This window comes from Eleutherodactylus coqui, chromosome 7 (assembly GCF_035609145.1).
Source record: "Eleutherodactylus coqui strain aEleCoq1 chromosome 7, aEleCoq1.hap1, whole genome shotgun sequence".
Taxonomy (NCBI): domain Eukaryota; kingdom Metazoa; phylum Chordata; class Amphibia; order Anura; family Eleutherodactylidae; genus Eleutherodactylus; species Eleutherodactylus coqui.
The window spans coordinates 226,773,403-226,791,440 of record NC_089843.1 but is presented as its reverse complement, the minus strand read 5'-3'; the positions used below and the strand labels follow the sequence as shown (position 1 = coordinate 226,791,440).

The window sequence follows — 18,038 nt, the reverse complement described above, 5'->3', positions numbered from 1 at the left end:
CTTTAGCAAGTACGCCTGAACAGGGACCTTGGACCCTCAGATTAAAAGTCTGATGCTCTACCGACTGAGCTATCCAGGCTCTGAAAAATGCTCTTCTTAGCTCCTCTAAGCGTCTTAACATAAAATATGGAGGTAAAGAAACAAAGCTTTGGTGGAAAATCAAAAATGTGCTCAAAATCTGCTAAACAGACATAGAAGGGTTGTTTCTGCAATAAGCAAAGATGTTCTCAAGCTGCTACTATACCGTCGGTTTTGCACAGTAGAACACGACAATAAAGATGCAGAGACTTAGTGGAAAATCAAAGATGTGCTCAATAAAGACATTTGACAGCTTGCTTTAGCAAGTACGCCTGAACAGGGACTTGAACCCTGGACCCTCAGATTAAAAGTCTGATGCTCTACCGACTGAGCTATCCAGGCTCTGAAAAATGCTCTTCTTAGCTCCTCTAAGCGTCTTAACATAAAATATGGAGGTAAAGAAACAAAGCTTTGGTGGAAAATCAAAAATGTGCTCAAAATCTGCTAAAGAGACATAGAAGGGTTGTTTCTGCAATAAGCAAAGATGTTCTCAAGCTGCTTCTATACCCTTGGTTTTGCACAGTAGAACACGGCACTGAAGATGCAGAGACTCAGTGGAAAATCAAAGATGTGCTCAATAAAGACATTTGACAGCTTGCTTTAGCAAATACGCCTGAACAGGGACTTGAACCCTGGACCCTCAGATTAAAAGTCTGATGCTCTACCGACTGAGCTATCCAGGCTCTGAAAAATGCTCTTCTTAGCTCCTCTAAGCGTCTTAACATAAAATATGGAGGTAAAGAAACAAAGCTTTGGTGGAAAATCAAAAATGTGCTCAAAATCTGCTAAACAGACATAGAAGGGTTGTTTCTGCAATAAGCAAAGATGTTCTCAAGCTGCTTCTATACCCTTGGTTTTGCACAGTAGAACACGGCACTGAAGATGCAGAGACTCAGTGGAAAATCAAAGATGTGCTCAATAAAGACATTTGACAGCTTGCTTTAGCAAATGCTCTACCGACTGAGCTATCCAGGCTCTGAAAAATGCTCTTCTTAGCTCCTCTAAGCGTCTTAACATAAAATATGGAGGTAAAGAAACAAAGCTTTGGTGGAAAATCAAAAATGTGCTCAAAATCTGCTAAACAGACATAGAAGGGTTGTTTCTGCAATAACCAAAGATGTTCTCAAGCTGCTACTATACCGTCGGTTTTGCACAGTAGAACACGACAATAAAGAAGCAAAGACTCAGTGGAAAATCAAAGATGTGCTCAATAAAGACATTTGACAGCTTGCTCTAGCAAGCACACCTGAACAGGGACTTGTACCCTGGACCCTCAGATTAAAAGTCTGATGCTCTACCGACTGAGCTATCCAGGCTCTGAAAAATGCTCTTTTTAGCTCCTCTAAGTGTCTTAAGATAAAATATGGCGGTAAAGAAACAAAGCTTTGGTGGAAAATCAAAAATGTGCTCAAAATCTGCTAAACAGACATAGAAGGGTTGTTTCTGCAATAACCAAAGATGTTCTCAAGCTGCTACTATACCGTCGGTTTTGCACAGTAGAACACGACAATAAAGAAGCAAAGACTCAGTGGAAAATCAAAGATGTGCTCAATAAAGACATTTGACAGCTTGCTCTAGCAAGCACGCCTGAACAGGGACTTGTACCCTGGACCCTCAGATTAAAAGTCTGATGCTCTACCGACTGAGCTATCCAGGCTCTGAAAAATGCTCTTTTTAGCTCCTCTAAGTGTCTTAAGATAAAATATGGCGGTAAAGAAACAAAGCTTTGGTGGAAAATCAAAAATGTGCTCAAAATCTGCTAAACAGAGATAGAAGGGTTGTTTCTGCAATAACCAAAGATGTTCTCAAGCTGCTACTATACCGTCAGTTTTGCACAGTAGAACACGACAATAAAGAAGCAAAGACTCAGTGGAAAATCAAAGATGTGCTCAATAAAGACATTTGACAGCTTGCTTTAGCAAGTACGCCTGAACAGGGACCTTGGACCCTCAGATTAAAAGTCTGATGCTCTACCGACTGAGCTATCCAGGCTCTGAAAAATGCTCTTCTTAGCTCCTCTAAGCGTCTTAACATAAAATATGGAGGTAAAGAAACAAAGCTTTGGTGGAAAATCAAAAATGTGCTCAAAATCTGCTAAACAGACATAGAAGGGTTGTTTCTGCAATAAGCAAAGATGTTCTCAAGCTGCTACTATACCGTCGGTTTTGCACAGTAGAACACGACAATAAAGATGCAGAGACTTAGTGGAAAATCAAAGATGTGCTCAATAAAGACATTTGACAGCTTGCTTTAGCAAGTACGCCTGAACAGGGACTTGAACCCTGGACCCTCAGATTAAAAGTCTGATGCTCTACCGACTGAGCTATCCAGGCTCTGAAAAATGCTCTTCTTAGCTCCTCTAAGCGTCTTAACATAAAATATGGAGGTAAAGAAACAAAGCTTTGGTGGAAAATCAAAAATGTGCTCAAAATCTGCTAAAGAGACATAGAAGGGTTGTTTCTGCAATAAGCAAAGATGTTCTCAAGCTGCTTCTATACCCTTGGTTTTGCACAGTAGAACACGGCACTGAAGATGCAGAGACTCAGTGGAAAATCAAAGATGTGCTCAATAAAGACATTTGACAGCTTGCTTTAGCAAATACGCCTGAACAGGGACTTGAACCCTGGACCCTCAGATTAAAAGTCTGATGCTCTACCGACTGAGCTATCCAGGCTCTGAAAAATGCTCTTCTTAGCTCCTCTAAGCGTCTTAACATAAAATATGGAGGTAAAGAAACAAAGCTTTGGTGGAAAATCAAAAATGTGCTCAAAATCTGCTAAACAGACATAGAAGGGTTGTTTCTGCAATAAGCAAAGATGTTCTCAAGCTGCTTCTATACCCTTGGTTTTGCACAGTAGAACACGGCACTGAAGATGCAGAGACTCAGTGGAAAATCAAAGATGTGCTCAATAAAGACATTTGACAGCTTGCTTTAGCAAATGCTCTACCGACTGAGCTATCCAGGCTCTGAAAAATGCTCTTCTTAGCTCCTCTAAGCGTCTTAACATAAAATATGGAGGTAAAGAAACAAAGCTTTGGTGGAAAATCAAAAATGTGCTCAAAATCTGCTAAACAGACATAGAAGGGTTGTTTCTGCAATAACCAAAGATGTTCTCAAGCTGCTACTATACCGTCGGTTTTGCACAGTAGAACACGACAATAAAGATGCAGAGACTTAGTGGAAAATCAAAGATGTGCTCAATAAAGACATTTGACAGCTTGCTTTAGCAAGTACGCCTGAACAGGGACTTGAACCTGAGATTAAAAGTCTGATGCTCTACCGACTGAGCTATCCAGGCTCTGAAAAATGCTCTTCTTAGCTCCTCTAAGCGTCTTAACATAAAATATTGATGTAAAGAAACAAAGCTTTGGTGGAAAATCAACAATGTGCTCAAAATTTGCTAAACAGACATAGAAGGGTTGTTTCTGCAATAAGCAAAGATGTTCTCAAGCTGCTTCTATACCGTCGGTTTTGCACAGTAGAACACGACAATAAAGAAGCAAAGACTCAGTGGAAAATCAAAGATGTGCTCAATAAAGACATTTGACAGCTTGCTCTAGCAAGCACGCCTGAACAGGGACTTGTACCCTGGACCCTCAGATTAAAAGTCTGATGCTCTACCGACTGAGCTATCCAGGCTCTGAAAAATGCTCTTCTTGGCTCCTCTAAGCGTCTTAACATAAAATATGGAGGTAAAGAAACAAAGCTTTGGTGGAAAATCAAAAATGTGCTCAAAATCTGCTAAACAGACATAGAAGGGTTGTTTCTGCAATAACCAAAGATGTTCTCAAGCTGCTACTATACCGTCAGTTTTGCACAGTAGAACACGACAATAAAGAAGCAAAGACTCAGTGGAAAATCAAAGATGTGCTCAATAAAGACATTTGACAGCTTGCTTTAGCAAGTACGCCTGAACAGGGACCCTGGACCCTCAGATTAAAAGTCTGATGCTCTACCGACTGAGCTATCCAGGCTCTGAAAAATGCTCTTCTTAGCTCCTCTAAGCGTCTTAACATAAAATATGGAGGTAAAGAAACAAAGCTTTGGTGGAAAATCAAAAATGTGCTCAAAATCTGCTAAAGAGACATAGAAGGTTTGTTTCTGCAAAAAACAAAGATGTTCTCAAGCTGCTTCTATACCCTTGGTTTTGCACAGTAGAACACGACAATACAGAAGCAAAGACTCAGTGGAAAATCAAAGATGTGCTCAATAAAGACATTTGACAGCTTGCTTTAGCAAATACGCCTGAACAGGGACTTGAACCCTGGACCCTCAGATTAAAAGTCTGATGCTCTACTGACTGAGCTATCCAGGCTCTGAAAAATGCTCTTCTTAGCTCCTCTAAGCGTCTTAACATAAAATATGGAGGTAAAGAAACAAAGCTTTGGTGGAAAACCAACAATGTAACCAAAATTTGCTAAACAGACATAGAAGGGTTGTTTCTGCAAAAAACAAAGATTTTCTCAAGCTGCTTCTATACCCTCAGTTTTGCACAGTAGAACACGACAATAAAGAAGCAAAGACTCAGTGGAAAATCAAAGATGTGCTCAATAAAGACATTTGACAGCTTGCTTTAGCAAGTACGCCTGAACAGGGACCCTGGACCCTCAGCTTAAAAGTCTGATGCTCTACCGACTGAGCTATCCAGGCTCTGAAAAATGCTCTTCTTAGCTCCTCTAAGCGTCTTAACATAAAATATGGAGGTAAAGAAACAAAGCTTTGGTGGAAAATCAAAAATGTGCTCAAAATCTGCTAAACAGACATAGAAGGGTTTTTTCTGCAATAAGCAAAGATGTTCTCAAGCTGCTTCTATACCCTTGGTTTTGCACAGTTGAACACGGCACTGAAGATGCAGAGACTTAGTGGAAAATCAAAGATGTGCTCAATAAAGACATTTGACAGCTTGCTTTAGCAAGTACCCCTGAACAGGGACTTGAACCCTGGACCCTCAGATTAAAAGTCTGATGCTCTACCGACTGAGCTATCCAGGCTCTGAAAAATGCTCTTCTTAGCTCCTCTAAGCGTCTTAACATAAAATATGGAGGTAAAGAAACAAAGCTTTGGTGGAAAATCAAAAATGTGCTCAAAATCTGCTAAACAGACATAGAAGGGTTGTTTCTGCAATAACCAAAGATGTTCTCAAGCTGCTACTATACCGTCGGTTTTGCACAGTAGAACACGACAATAAAGATGCAGAGACTTAGTGGAAAATCAAAGATGTGCTCAATAAAGACATTTGACAGCTTGCTTTAGCAAGTACGCCTGAACAGGGACTTGAACCCTGGACCCTCAGATTAAAAGTCTGATGCTCTACCGACTGAGCTATCCAGGCTCTGAAAAATGCTCTTCTTAGCTCCTCTAAGCGTCTTAACATAAAATATTGATGTAAAGAAACAAAGCTTTGGTGGAAAATCAACAATGTGCTCAAAATTTGCTAAACAGACATAGAAGGGTTGTTTCTGCAATAAGCAAAGATGTTCTCAAGCTGCTTCTATACCGTCGGTTTTGCACAGTAGAACACGACAATAAAGAAGCAAAGACTCAGTGGAAAATCAAAGATGTGCTCAATAAAGACATTTGACAGCTTGCTCTAGCAAGCACGCCTGAACAGGGACTTGTACCCTGGACCCTCAGATTAAAAGTCTGATGCTCTACCGACTGAGCTATCCAGGCTCTGAAAAATGCTCTTTTTAGCTCCTCTAAGTGTCTTAAGATAAAATATGGCGGTAAAGAAACAAAGCTTTGGTGGAAAATCAAAAATGTGCTCAAAATCTGCTAAACAGACATAGAAGGGTTGTTTCTGCAATAACCAAAGATGTTCTCAAGCTGCTACTATACCGTCAGTTTTGCACAGTAGAACACGACAATAAAGAAGCAAAGACTCAGTGGAAAATCAAAGATGTGCTCAATAAAGACATTTGACAGCTTGCTTTAGCAAGTATGCCTGAACAGGGACCCTGGACCCTCAGATTAAAAGTCTGATGCTCTACCGACTGAGCTATCCAGGCTCTGAAAAATGCTCTTCTTAGCTCCTCTAAGCGTCTTAACATAAAATATGGAGGTAAAGAAACAAAGCTTTGGTGGAAAATCAAAAATGTGCTCAAAATCTGCTAAAGAGACATAGAAGGGTTGTTTCTGCAAAAAACAAAGATGTTCTCAAGCTGCTTCTATACCCTTGGTTTTGCACAGTAGAACACGACAATACAGAAGCAAAGACTCAGTGGAAAATCAAAGATGTGCTCAATAAAGACATTTGACAGCTTGCTTTAGCAAATACGCCTGAACAGGGACTTGAACCCTGGACCCTCAGATTAAAAGTCTGATGCTCTACTGACTGAGCTATCCAGGCTCTGAAAAATGCTCTTCTTAGCTCCTCTAAGCGTCTTAACATAAAATATGGAGGTAAAGAAACAAAGCTTTGGTGGAAAACCAACAATGTAACCAAAATTTGCTAAACAGACATAGAAGGGTTGTTTCTGCAAAAAACAAAGATTTTCTCAAGCTGCTTCTATACCCTCAGTTTTGCACAGTAGAACACGACAATAAAGAAGCAAAGACTCAGTGGAAAATCAAAGATGTGCTCAATAAAGACATTTGACAGCTTGCTTTAGCAAGTACGCCTGAACAGGGACTTGAACCATGGACCCTCAGATTAAAAGTCTGATGCTCTACCGACTGAGCTATCCAGGCTCTGAAAAATGCTCTTCTTAGCTCCTCTAAGCGTCTTAACATAAAATATGGAGCTAAAGAAACAAAGCTTTGGTGGAAAATCAAAAATGTGCTCAAAATCTGCTAAAGAGACATAGAAGGGTTGTTTCTGCAATAAGCAAAGATGTTCTCAAGCTGCTTCTATACCCTTGGTTTTGCACAGTAGAACACGGCACTGAAGATGCAGAGACTCAGTGGAAAATCAAAGATGTGCTCAATAAAGACATTTGACAGCTTGCTTTATCAAATATGCCTGAACAGGGACTTGAACCCTGGACCCTCAGATTAAAAGTCTGATGCTCTACCGACTGAGCTATCCAGGCTCTGAAAAATGCTCTTCTTAGCTCCTCTAAGCGTCTTAACATAAAATATGGAGGTAAAGAAACAAAGCTTTGGTGGAAAATCAAAAATGTGCTCAAAATCTGCTAAACAGACATAGAAGGGTTGTTTCTGCAATAAGCAAAGATGTTCTCAAGCTGCTTCTATACCCTTGGTTTTGCACAGAACACGACAATACAGAAGCAAAGACTCAGTGGAAAATCAAAGATGTGCTCAATAAAGACATTTGACAGCTTGTTTAGCAAGTACGCCTGAACAGGGACCCTGGACCCTCAGCTTAAAAGTCTGATGCTCTACCGACTGAGCTATCCAGGCTCTGAAAAATGCTCTTCTTAGCTCCTCTAAGCGTCTTAACATAAAATATGGAGGTAAAGAAACAAAGCTTTGGTGGAAAATCAAAAATGTGCTCAAAATCTGCTAAACAGACATAGAAGGGTTGTTTCTGCAAAAAAACAAAGATGTTCTCAAGCTGCTTCTATACCCTTGGTTTTGCACAGTAGAACACGACAATACAGAAGCAAAGACTCAGTGGAAAATCAAAGATGTGCTCAATAAAGACATTTGACAGCTTGCTTAAACAAATACGCCTGAACAGGGACTTGAACCCTGGACCCTCAGATTAAAAGTCTGATGCTCTACCGACTGAGCTATCCAGGCTCTGAAAAATGCTCTTCTTAGCTCCTCTAAGCGTCTTAACATAAAATATGGAGGTAAAGAAACAAAGCTTTGGTGGAAAATCAACAATGTACCCAAAATTTGCTAAACAGACATAGAAGGGTTGTTTCTGCAAAAAACAAAGATTTTCTCAAGCTGCTTCTATACCCTCAGTTTTGCACAGTAGAACACGACAATAAAGAAGCAAAGACTCAGTGGAAAATCAAAGATGTGCTCAATAAAGACATTTGACAGCTTGCTTTAGCAAGTACGCCTGAACAGGGACTTGAACCATGGACCCTCAGATTAAAAGTCTGATGCTCTACCGACTGAGCTATCCAGGCTCTGAAAAATGCTCTTCTTAGCTCCTCTAAGCGTCTTAACATAAAATATGGAGGTAAAGAAACAAAGCTTTGGTGGAAAATCAAAAATGTGCTCAAAATCTGCTAAAGAGACATAGAAGGGTTGTTTCTGCAATAAGCAAAGATGTTCTCAAGCTGCTTCTATACCCTTGGTTTTGCACAGTAGAACACGGCACTGAAGATGCAGAGACTCAGTGGAAAATCAAAGATGTGCTCAATAAAGACATTTGACCGCTTGCTTTAGCAAATATGCCTGAACAGGGACTTGAACCCTGGACCCTCAGATTAAAAGTCTGATGCTCTACCGACTGAGCTATCCAGGCTCTGAAAAATGCTCTTCTTAGCTCCTCTAAGCGTCTTAACATAAAATATGGAGGTAAAGAAACAAAGCTTTGGTGGAAAACCAACAATGTACCCAAAATTTGCTAAACAGACATAGAAGGGTTGTTTCTGCAATAAGCAAAGATTTTCTCAAGCTGCTTCTATACCCTCAGTTTTGCACAGTAGAACACGACAATAAAGAAGCAAAGACTCAGTGGAAAATCAAAGATGTGCTCAATAAAGACATTTGACAGCTTGCTCTAGCAAGCACGCCTGAACAGGGACTTGTACCCTGGACCCTCAGATTAAAAGTCTGATGCTCTACCGACTGAGCTATCCAGGCTCTGAAAAATGCTTTTTTTAGCTCCTCTAAGTGTCTTAAGATAAAATATGGCGGTAAAGAAACAAAGCTTTGGTGGAAAATCAAAAATGTGCTCAAAATCTGCTAAACAGACATAGAAGGGTTGTTTCTGCAATAAGCAAAGATGTTCTCAAGCTGCTTCTATACCCTTGGTTTTGCACAGTTGAACACGGCACTGAAGATGCAGAGACTTAGTGGAAAATCAAAGATGTGCTCAATAAAGACATTTGACAGCTTGCTTTAGCAAGTACGCCTGAACAGGGACTTGAACCCTGGACCCTCAGATTAAAAGTCTGATGCTCTACCGACTGAGCTATCCAGGCTCTGAAAAATGCTCTTCTTAGCTCCTCTAAGCGTCTTAACATAAAATATGGAGGTAAAGAAACAAAGCTTTGGTGGAAAATCAAAAATGTGCTCAAAATCTGCTAAACAGACATAGAAGGGTTGTTTCTGCAATAAGCAAAGATGTTCTCAAGCTGCTTCTATACCCTTGGTTTTGCACAGTAGAACACGGCACTGAAGATGCAGAGACTCAGTGGAAAATCAAAGATGTGCTCAATAAAGACATTTGACAGCTTGCTTTAGCAAATGCTCTACCGACTGAGCTATCCAGGCTCTGAAAAATGCTCTTCTTAGCTCCTCTAAGCGTCTTAACATAAAATATGGAGGTAAAGAAACAAAGCTTTGGTGGAAAATCAACAATGTACCCAAAATTTGCTAAACAGACATAGAAGGGTTGTTTCTGCAAAAAACAAAGATTTTCTCAAGCTGCTTCTACACCCTCAGTTTTGCACAGTAGAACACGACAATAAAGAAGCAAAGACTCAGTGGAAAATCAAAGATGTGCTCAATAAAGACATTTGACAGCTTGCTTTAGCAAATACGCCTGAACAGGGACTTGAACCCTGGACCCTCAGATTAAAAGTCTGATGCTCTACCGACTGAGCTATCCAGGCTCTGAAAAATGCTGTTCTTAGCTCCTCTAAGCGTCTTAACATAAAATATTGAGGTAAAGAAACAAAGCTTTGGTGGAAAATCAAAAATGTGCTCAAAATCTGCTAAACAGACATAGAAGGGTTGTTTCTGCAATAACCAAAGATGTTCTCAAGCTGCTACTATACCGTCGGTTTTGCACAGTAGAACACGACAATAAAGAAGCAAAGACTCAGTGGAAAATCAAAGATGTGCTCAATAAAGACATTTGACAGCTTGCTCTAGCAAGCACGCCTGAACAGGGACTTGTACCCTGGACCCTCAGATTAAAAGTCTGATGCTCTACCGACTGAGCTATCCAGGCTCTGAAAAATGCTTTTTTTAGCTCCTCTAAGTGTCTTAAGATAAAATATGGCGGTAAAGAAACAAAGCTTTGGTGGAAAATCAAAAATGTGCTCAAAATCTGCTAAACAGACATAGAAGGGTTGTTTCTGCAATAACCAAAGATGTTCTCAAGCTGCTACTATACCGTCAGTTTTGCACAGTAGAACACGACAATAAAGATGCAAAGACTCAGTGGAAAATCAAAGATGTGCTCAATAAAGACATTTGACAGCTTGCTTTAGCAAGTACGCCTGAACAGGGACCCTGGACCCTCAGATTAAAAGTCTGATGCTCTACTGACTGAGCTATCCAGGCTCTGAAAAATGCTCTTCTTAGCTCCTATAAGCGTCTTAACATAAAATATGGAGGTAAAGAAACAAAGCTTTGGTGGAAAATCAAAAATGTGCTCAAAATCTGCTAAACAGACATAGAAGGGTTGTTTCTGCAAAAAACAAAGATGTTCTCAAGCTGCTTCTATACCCTTGGTATTGCACAGTAGAACACGACAATACAGAAGCAAAGACTCAGTGGAAAATCAAAGATGTGCTCAATAAAGACATCTGACAGCTTGCTTTAGCAAATACGCCTGAACAGGGACTTGAACCCTGGACCCTCAGATTAAAAGTCTGATGCTCTACTGACTGAGCTATCCAGGCTCTGAAAAATGCTCTTCTTAGCTCCTCTAAGCGTCTTAACATAAAATATGGAGGTAAAGAAACAAAGCTTTGGTGGAAAACCAACAATGTACCCAAAATTTGCTAAACAGACATAGAAGGGTTGTTTCTGCAATAAGCAAAGATGTTCTCAAGCTGCTTCTATACCCTTGGTTTTGCACAGTAGAACACGGCACTGAAGATGCAGAGACTCAGTGGAAAATCAAAGATGTGCTCAATAAAGACATTTGACAGCTTGCTTTAGCAAGTACACCTGAACAGGGACTTGAACCCTGGACCCTCAGATTAAAAGTCTGATGCTCTACCGACTGAGCTATCCAGGCTCTGAAAAATGCTCTTCTTAGCTCCTCTAAGCGTCTTAACATAAAATATGGAGGTAAAGAAACAAAGCTTTGGTGGAAAATCAAAAATGTGCTCAAAATCTGCTAAACAGACATAGAAGGGTTGTTTCTGCAATAAGCAAAGATGTTCTCAAGCTGCTTCTATACCCTTGGTTTTGCACAGTAGAACACGGCACTGAAGATGCAGAGACTCAGTGGAAAATCAAAGATGTGCTCAATAAAGACATTTGACAGCTTGCTTTAGCAAATGCTCTACCGACTGAGCTATCCAGGCTCTGAAAAATGCTCTTCTTAGCTCCTCTAAGCGTCTTAACATAAAATATGGAGGTAAAGAAACAAAGCTTTGGTGGAAAATCAACAATGTACCCAAAATTTGCTAAACAGACATAGAAGGGTTGTTTCTGCAAAAAACAAAGATTTTCTCAAGCTGCTTCTACACCCTCAGTTTTGCACAGTAGAACACGACAATAAAGAAGCAAAGACTCAGTGGAAAATCAAAGATGTGCTCAATAAAGACATTTGAAAGCTTGCTTTAGCAAGTACGCCTGCACAGGGACTTGAACCCTGGACCCTCAGATTAAAAGTCTGATGCTCTACCGACTGAGCTATCCAGGCTCTGAAAAATGCTCTTCTTAGCTCCTCTAAGCGTCTTAACATAAAATATGGAGGTAAAGAAACAAAGCTTTGGGGGAAAATCAACAATGTACCCAAAATTTGCTAAACAGACATAGAAGGGTTGTTTCTGCAAAAAACAAAGATTTTCTCAAGCTGCTTCTATACCCTCAGTTTTGCACAGTAGAACACGACAATAAAGAAGCAAAGACTCAGTGGAAAATCAAAGATGTGCTCAATAAAGACATTTGACAGCTTGCTTTAGCAAGTACGCCTGAACAGGGACTTGAACCATGGACCCTCAGATTAAAAGTCTGATGCTCTACCGACTGAGCTATCCAGGCTCTGAAAAATGCTCTTCTTAGCTCCTCTAAGCGTCTTAACATAAAATATGGAGGTAAAGAAACAAAGCTTTGGTGGAAAATCAAAAATGTGCTCAAAATCTGCTAAAGAGACATAGAAGGGTTGTTTCTGCAATAAGCAAAGATGTTCTCAAGCTGCTTCTATACCCTTGGTTTTGCACAGTAGAACACGGCACTGAAGATGCAGAGACTCAGTGGAAAATCAAAGATGTGCTCAATAAAGACATTTGACAGCTTGCTTTAGCAAATACACCTGAACAGGGACTTGAACCCTGGACCCTCAGATTAAAAGTCTGATGCTCTACCGACTGAGCTATCCAGGCTCTGAAAAATGCTCTTCTTAGCTCCTCTAAGCGTCTTAACATAAAATATGGAGGTAAAGAAACAAAGCTTTGGTGGAAAATCAAAAATGTGCTCAAAATCTGCTAAACAGACATAGAAGGGTTGTTTCTGCAATAAGCAAAGATGTTCTCAAGCTGCTTCTATACCCTTGGTTTTGCACAGTTGAACACGGCACTGAAGATGCAGATACTTAGTGGAAAATCAAAGATGTGCTCAATAAAGACATTTGACAGCTTGCTTTAGCAAATGCTCTACCGACTGAGCTATCCAGGCTCTGAAAAATGCTCTTCTTAGCTCCTCTAAGCGTCTTAACATAAAATATGGAGGTAAAGAAACAAAGCTTTGGTGGAAAATCAACAATGTACCCAAAATTTGCTAAACAGACATAGAAGGGTTGTTTCTGCAAAAAACAAAGATTTTCTCAAGCTGCTTCTACACCCTCAGTTTTGCACAGTAGAACACGACAATAAAGAAGCAAAGACTCAGTGGAAAATCAAAGATGTGCTCAATAAAGACATTTGAAAGCTTGCTTTAGCAAGTACGCCTGAACAGGGACTTGAACCCTGGACCCTCAGATTAAAAGTCTGATGCTCTACCGACTGAGCTATCCAGGCTCTGAAAAATGCTCTTCTTAGCTCCTCTAAGCGTCTTAACATAAAATATGGAGGTAAAGAAACAAAGCTTTGGTGGAAAATCAACAATGTACCCAAAATTTGCTAAACAGACATAGAAGGGTTGTTTCTGCAAAAAACAAAGATTTTCTCAAGCTGCTTCTATACCCTCAGTTTTGCACAGTAGAACACGACAATAAAGAAGCAAAGACTCAGTGGAAAATCAAAGATGTGCTCAATAAAGACATTTGACAGCTTGCTTTAGCAAGTACGCCTGAACAGGGACTTGAACCATGGACCCTCAGATTAAAAGTCTGATGCTCTACCGACTGAGCTATCCAGGCTCTGAAAAATGCTCTTCTTAGCTCCTCTAAGCGTCTTAACATAAAATATGGAGGTAAAGAAACAAAGCTTTGGTGGAAAATCAACAATGTGCTCAAAATTTGCTAAACAGACATAGAAGGGTTGTTTCTGCAATAAGCAAAGATGTTCTCAAGCTGCTTCTATACCGTCGGTTTTGCACAGTAGAACACGACAATAAAGAAGCAAAGACTCAGTGGAAAATCAAAGATGTGCTCAATAAAGACATTTGACAGCTTGCTCTAGCAAGCACGCCTGAACAGGGACTTGTACCCTGGACCCTCAGATTAAAAGTCTGATGCTCTACCGACTGAGCTATCCAGGCTCTGAAAAATGCTCTTCTTGGCTCCTCTAAGCGTCTTAACATAAAATATGGAGGTAAAGAAACAAAGCTTTGGTGGAAAATCAAAAATGTGCTCAAAATCTGCTAAACAGACATAGAAGGGTTGTTTCTGCAATAAGCAAAGATGTTCTCAAGCTGCTTCTATACCCTTGGTTTTGCACAGTAGAACACGGCACTGAAGATGCAGAGACTCAGTGGAAAATCAAAGATGTGCTCAATAAAGAGATTTGACAGCTTGCTTTAGCAAATGCTCTACCGACTGAGCTATCCAGGCTCTGAAAAATGCTCTTCTTAGCTCCTCTAAGCGTCTTAACATAAAATATGGAGGTAAAGAAGCAAAGCTTTGGTGGAAAATCAACAATGTACCCAAAATTTGCTAAACAGACATAGAAGGGTTGTTTCTGCAAAAAACAAAGATTTTCTCAAGCTGCTTCTATACCCTCAGTTTTGCACAGTAGAACACGACAATAAAGAAGCAAAGACTCAGTGGAAAATCAAAGATTTGCTCAATAAAGACATTTGACAGCTTGCTTTAGGAAGTACGCCTGAACAGGGACTTGAACCCTGGACCCTCAGATTAAAAGTCTGATGCTCTACCGACTGAGCTATCCAGGCTCTGAAAAATGCTCTTCTTAGCTCCTCTTAGTGTCTTAAGATAAAATATGGCGGTAAAGAAACAAAGCTTTGGTGGAAAATCAAAAATGTGCTCAAAATCTGCTAAACAGACATAGAAGGGTTGTTTCTGCAATAACCAAAGATGTTCTCAAGCTGCTACTATACCGTCAGTTTTGCACAGTAGAACACGACAATAAAGAAGCAAAGACTCAGTGGAAAATCAAAGATGTGCTCAATAAAGACATTTGACAGCTTGCTATAGCAAGCACGCCTGAACAGGGACTTGTACCCTGGACCCTCAGATTAAAAGTCTGATGCTCTACCGACTGAGCTATCCAGGCTCTGAAAAATGCTCTTCTTGGCTCCTCTAAGCGTCTTAACATAAAATATGGAGGTAAAGAAACAAAGCTTTGGTGGAAAATCAACAATGTGCTCAAAATCTGCTAAACAGACATAGAAGGGTTGTTTCTGCAAGCGGCTTCTATACCCTTGGTTTTGCACAGTAGAACACGGCACTGAAGATGCAGAGTCAGTGGAAAATCAAAGATGTGCTCAATAAAGACATTTGACAGCTTGCTTTAGCAAGTACGCCTGAACAGCTATCCAGGCTCTGAAAAATGCTCTTCTTAGCTCCTCTAAGCGTCTTAACATAAAATATGGAGGTAAAGAAACAAAGCTTTGGTGGAAAATCAAAAATGTGCTCAAAATCTGCTAAACAGACATAGAAGGGTTGTTTCTGCAATAAGCAAAGATGTTCTCAAGCTGCTTCTATACCCTTGGTTTTGCACAGTAGAACACGGCACTCAAGATGCAGAGACTCAGTGGAAAATCAAAGATGTGCTCAATAAAGACATTTGACAGCTTGCTTTAGCAAATGCTCTACCGACTGAGCTATCCAGGCTCTGAAAAATGCTCTTCTTAGCTCCTCTAAGCGTCTTAACATAAAATATGGAGGTAAAGAAACAAAGCTTTGGTGGAAAATCAACAATGTACCCAAAATTTGCTAAACAGACATAGAAGGGTTGTTTCTGCAAAAAACAAAGATTTTCTCAAGCTGCTTCTACACCCTCAGTTTTGCACAGTAGAACACGACAATAAAGAAGCAAAGACTCAGTGGAAAATCAAAGATGTGCTCAATAAATACATTTGACAGCTTGCTTTAGCAAGTACGCCTGAACAGGGACTTGAACCCTGGACCCTCAGATTAAAAGTCTGATGCTCTACCGACTGAGCTATCCAGGCTCTGAAAAATGCTCTTCTTAGCTCCTCTAAGCGTCTTAACATAAAATATGGAGGTAAAGAAACAAAGCTTTGGTGGAAACTCAAAAATGTGCTCAAAATCTACTAAACAGACATAGAAGGGTTGTTTCTGCAAAAAACAAAAATGTTCTCAAGCTGCTTCTTTACCCTTGGTTTTGCACAGTAGAACACGACAATACAGAAGCAAAGACTCAGTGGAAAATCAAAGATGTGCTCAATAAAGACATTTGACAGCTTGCTTTAGCAAATACGCCTGAACAGGGACTTGAACCCTGGACCCTCAGATTAAAAGTCTGATGCTCTACCGACTGAGCTATCCAGGCTCTGAAAAATGCTCTTCTTAGCTCCTCTAAGCGTCTTAACATAAAATATGGAGGTAAAGAAACAAAGCTTTGGTGGAAAATCAACAATGTACCCAAAATTTGCTAAACAGACATAGAAGGGTTGTTTCTGCAAAAAACAAAGATTTTCTCAAGCTGCTTCTATACCCTCAGTTTTGCACAGTAGAACACGACAATAAAGAAGCAAAGACTCAGTGGAAAATCAAAGATGTGCTCAATAAAGACATTTGACAGCTTGCTTTAGCAAGTACGCCTGAACAGGGACTTGAACCCTGGACCCTCAGATTAAAAGTCTGATGCTCTACCGACTGAGCTATCCAGGCTCTGAAAAATGCTCTTCTTAGCTCCTCTAAGCGTCTTAACATAAAATATGGAGGTAAAGAAACAAAGCTTTGGTGGAAAATCAACAATGTGCTCAAAATTTGCTAAACAGACATAGAAGGGTTGTTTCTGCAATAAGCAAAGATGTTCTCAAGCTGCTTCTATACCCTTGGTTTTGCACAGTAGAACACGGCACTGAAGATGCAGAGACTCAGTGGAAAATCAAAGATGTGCTCAATAAAGACATTTGACAGCTTGCTTTAGCAAATACGCCTGAACAGGGACTTGAACCCTGGACCCTCAGATTAAAAGTCTGATGCTCTACCGACTGAGCTATCCAGGCTCTGAAAAATGCTCTTCTTAGCTCCTCTAAGCGTCTTAACATAAAATATGGAGGTAAAGAAACAAAGCTTTGGTGGAAAATCAAAAATGTGCTCAAAATCTGCTAAACAGACATAGAAGGGTTGTTTCTGCAATAAGCAAAGATGTTCTCAAGCTGCTTCTATACCCTTGGTTTTGCACAGTTGAACACGGCACTGAAGATGCAGAGACTTAGTGGAAAATCAAAGATGTGCTCAATAAAGACATTTGACAGCTTGCTTTAGCAAGTACGCCTGAACAGGGACTTGAACCCTGGACCCTCAGATTAAAAGTCTGATGCTCTACCGACTGAGCTATCCAGGCTCTGAAAAATGCTCTTCTTGGCTCCTCTAAGCGTCTTAACATAAAATATGGAGGTAAAGAAACAAAGCTTTGGTGGAAAATCAAAAATGTGCTCAAAATCTGCTAAACAGACATAGAAGGGTTGTTTCTGCAATAGGCAAAGATGTTCTCAAGCTGCTTCTATACCCTTGGTTTTGCACAGTAGAACACGGCACTGAAGATGCAGAGACTCAGTGGAAAATCAAAGATGTGCTCAATAAAGACATTTGACAGCTTGCTTTAGCAAGTACGCCTGAACAGGGACTTGAACCCTGGACCCTCAGATTAAAAGTCTGATGCTCTACCGACTGAGCTATCCAGGCTCTGAAAAATGCTCTTCTTAGCTCCTCTAAGCGTCTTAACATAAAATATGGAGGTAAAGAAACAAAGCTTTGGTGGAAAATCAAAAATGTGCTCAAAATCTGCTAAAGAGACATAGAAGGGTTGTTTCTGCAATAAGCAAAGATGTTCTCAAGCTGCTTCTATACCCTTGGTTTTGCACAGTTGAACACGGCACTGAAGATGCAGAGACTTAGTGGAAAATCAAAGATGTGCTCAATAAAAACATTTGACAGCTTGCTTTAGCAAGTACGCCTGAACAGGGACTTGAACCCTGGACCCTCAGATTAAATGTCTGATGCTCTACCGACTGAGCTATCCAGGCTCTGAATAATGCTCTTCTTAGCTCCTCTAAGTGTCTTAACATAAAATATGGAGGTAAAGAAACAAAGCTTTGGTGGAAAATCAAAAATGTGCTCAAAATCTGCTAAACAGACATAGAAGGGTTGTTTCTGCAATAAGCAAAGATGTTCTCAAGCTGCTTCTATACCCTTGGTTTTGCACAGTAGAACACGGCACTGAAGATGCAGAGACTCAGTGGAAAATCAAAGATGTGCTCAATAAAGACATTTGACAGCTTGCTTTAGCAAGTACGCCTGAACAGGGACTTGAACCCTGGACCCTCAGATTAAAAGTCTGATGCTCTACCGACTGAGCTATCCAGGCTCTGAAAA

The 18,038-nt window shown here is 40.3% G+C and overlaps 2 non-coding genes across 2 annotated transcripts; both read right to left on the bottom strand.

Moving 5' to 3' along the window:
• Positions 1–7,037: 7,037 nt before the first annotated feature.
• TRNAK-UUU (transfer RNA lysine (anticodon UUU)) lies at positions 7,038–7,110 on the bottom strand. Its single transcript has one exon. It is a non-coding gene; the product is annotated as a tRNA-Lys (tRNA).
• A 1,282-nt stretch (positions 7,111–8,392) lies between these two features.
• TRNAK-UUU (transfer RNA lysine (anticodon UUU)) lies at positions 8,393–8,465 on the bottom strand. Its single transcript has one exon. It is a non-coding gene; the product is annotated as a tRNA-Lys (tRNA).
• Between the last annotated feature and the right edge of the window lie 9,573 nt (positions 8,466–18,038).